Here is a 3362-nt window from a genome sequence, read left to right as displayed (position 1 = left end):
ATAAATGAAATCACCCAGTAGATCTTTTGAGTCTAGCCTCTTTCATGCAACATAATAATTTTAAGAGTCAACATGTTGTCTTAAGTGTCAATATTTCATTTATTTTTATTCCCGAGTAGTGTTTCATGTAGCTTATTTTTGGGTGCTCAGTTATTACTTCCCTGGAGAGATTAGCCAGTTGACACATTCTTATCCTATTTCTTTATTCTGCACTTTTTGTTTAACTCACATCATAGACTCAGTAAATATTTATATGAATTTACTCAAGGATTTGGTTCAAAAATGAAAATCTCTTTGAGGGGATTCTACTAGGGATCATTCATTCACTTGTTCATTAAGTCATTCAGCAAATATTAATTAAGCTCTTACTAGGTCCCAGGCACAGTGCTAGGCACTGGGGATACAATAATAAAGAAAAGAGACATGCATCTCTTACATTCTTTTTTTTTTTTTTGAGACGGAGTCTCGCTCTGTCGCCCAGGCTGGAGTGCAGTGGCCGGATCTCAGCTCACTGCAAGCTCCGCCTCCCGGGTTCATGCCATTCTCCTGCCTCAGCCTCCCAAGTAGCTGGGACTACAGGCGCCTGCCACCTCGCCCGGCTAGTTTTTTATATATTTTTTTTAGTATAGACGAGGTTTCACCGTGTTAGCCAGGATGGTCTCCATCTCCTGACCTCGTGATCCGCCCGTCTCGGCCTCCCAAAGTGCTGGGATTACAGGCGTGAGCCACCGCGCCCGGTGCATCTCTTACATTCTAATGAGAGGAGACAAGTGGCAAACCCAATAAAAACAAAAATTATTAGTATGTTAGAAGTCAACACGTGTGATTTAGGAATAATAGAACAGGCTAAGAGCCAACAGGCATCATCCTAACAATGCAGCCCGGATTCCAAACAGCTCCTGCAAACTGGACTGAATGTAGACTTTAGCATGGTTTTCTCAGTCACACTTACAAAGGCCCCATGGAAATCAACTTCCAACAGGACTTCAGAGAACGGAGGCTGCCATGAATGGTCAGGTATTAGGGAATGAGGTCATCCTTCCACTGGACACTCTCCTACATCCCCTGCAGGTATGTATGTCTTAAGCTTTTATGCTCACCTGCAGGAGAAAGGCCAGAAAGTGGCTGCCACATTCTTCTCCCCCAACTGCAGGAGTGAGGCCACAGAGGTTTACCTGGGAAAAATACTCTCCACAAACCTAAATCTCAGCACATTACACTGGTAAATGTCACATTCCAGTTCCAGATATCAATCTGGATCCAGGAATGTGTGTGCTTCACTCATTCCAAGCACTCATTTATTTGGTTTGGGGGAGGAGAGACAAGGCTAGAGCAATCTGAAACTTCAATCAAGCCAAAATGCCTTGATCAAAAACTGATGAAACAGGGCCCCCAATCCATAACCAGAGAATGTTGGGCACTTTCCTCTCTGCAGAAATGTTTTTGCATTTAAGTTTAGGTAGTTTTAAGAGAGGAGTATAAGGAGAGAGTTTCTGTAACTAGAGGAGGGGAGCCTTTCCCGCCTGCCTCCGGAGCTTCTCCTCCAGGGTAATCTGGCAGCCATTCAAGGCAGCCTGAACTTTCTGAGAGACTTGATTTCCTGTTCCCACTGCCTCAGCCGACTGGAGGACTAGGGTGACCTAGGGTGGGGGGAGCAAGGGACACTGGTTAGTTTAGGATCAGCAAGTGGGAACTGTTTATCCCAACATGCTTAGAAATTCTTCCAGCAGCAACTGTAAAAATAAGTTTGAACTGTAGAAGAAGCTTAGTTATTTCAACAGTGAACTTCAATCATGAGATTCTTGAATATATTTTGGAAAGACAAGTTATTTTGTTTGTTTCATTCATTTAAAATATAAAACAACAGACTTCTTATAATGCAGAGGGGACCTCACTGTCACCTAGTTCAACTCACACATTTTACAGATGATGCAGAGTTCAGAGCTATTCATTGACAATGGCTGGGGGGATGGGAGCAAGACCCATGTTTCCTGGCTCTGAACTCAGTGCAGTTTCCTTCATGGATTATAGAAAAGTGCAATTCCAAATGCCACGCCTTAGGGGGAAATTTACCATATGTAAATTATACCTCACAACCTGACTTAAAAAAAAAAGTATATGTTATCCCTGCTTCCTCCTGAACCTGGGTCTGCTTGACACCAAAGCCCAGGGCTTTCCGCTCTCTGCCTCTCAGTAGTCTTATTGTAATTCCTGTGAATCCATGGTCCTTTAGTGGTTTATGTATGAGGAGGGAGCTGTGGACTGAATAAACTATGCAGCACAAAGGCATTAACCATGGATTAATGGGAAAGAAAAGCTTGCTGAGTTCTGAGTCTGACGGGTCAAGAGCTTCTGATGGTGTCATGCAAATTTCACTTCCCAATGAAATCAGTCACTCTTCGTGTGGAGGGGCCATCATATCTTAGCCAGTTCCTGCTTGGGGTTCAGAAGAGAAAACAAAACAGTCTGCCCCGTGGTGGAAAGGGACATTTGGTATTCTCCTTGGCTTCCTAGCTAATTACAAAGTGTTAATGACATTCAAAGGAAACTTGCCTCCTTCAGGGCTTTACAAATAAGGAAGGGCGGGGGAAGGTGAGCCAAAGAACAGACAGGGGCTCCAGTGAAATGCAGGGCACAACCAATCAGCCCCAGTAATCAGCAGAGGGGGAGGCAGCCTTAATTTACAAAGGAAATAGACACCCCAGCACAGGCTGAAATTGGGTAGGACCAAGAGTTCTTAAACTAATCACAGCTGGTTTCCAAACCTCAAAGATTTGTTATTGCAAAAACATTATCAAGCAATAGATGAATAGATTGAATGGTGACAGAACAAAGAAAAGATGGAGAAATTTTCCCCACAGCAGCTTCAAGATAGGTTCAGAGAGGTATGAACTAGCAAAGTAACACATTTATCCAATCAACATTTTTTTACCCATCTCCTACACTGGGTCTGAGGACACAGCTATCGAACCTCCTCTAGATCCTATAGAAAAACAACTAAAGCATGCTTGTGCAACTCAGAACTACAAGCTCTTCCTCATGCATTGGACAGTAAGTGCCTTCAAAGAATGGTTCTTTTTCCTATATTTTCCTTCCCTTCTCTTAATGGAGAATTTTTTCTTCTACCCTAAAAAGGAAACACGACCATCAGTTTCCCAAATATGAAGAGGGAAATGCATGTGTGTATAAACAGTGGTTGCCACCTAGTAGAATTTTAAGGCTTTAAAGATTTCCCCCCCTAACGATTGCAATTTCCTAAGTTAACTTTCAGAACTTCAGTTACTATTGTCCTATGTCTTGTATCCAATGTACTAGTTAGGTATTTCCTTACAGGCTTTTTAAGATTTACAGGTGTACCTGAT

The sequence above is a fragment of the Trachypithecus francoisi genome, unplaced genomic scaffold (assembly GCF_009764315.1).
Source record: "Trachypithecus francoisi isolate TF-2019V2 unplaced genomic scaffold, Tfra_2.0 Lachesis_group6, whole genome shotgun sequence".
NCBI lineage: Eukaryota > Metazoa > Chordata > Mammalia > Primates > Cercopithecidae > Trachypithecus > Trachypithecus francoisi.
The sequence above is the reverse complement of the archived record's forward strand: the minus strand, read 5'-3'. Positions refer to the sequence as shown.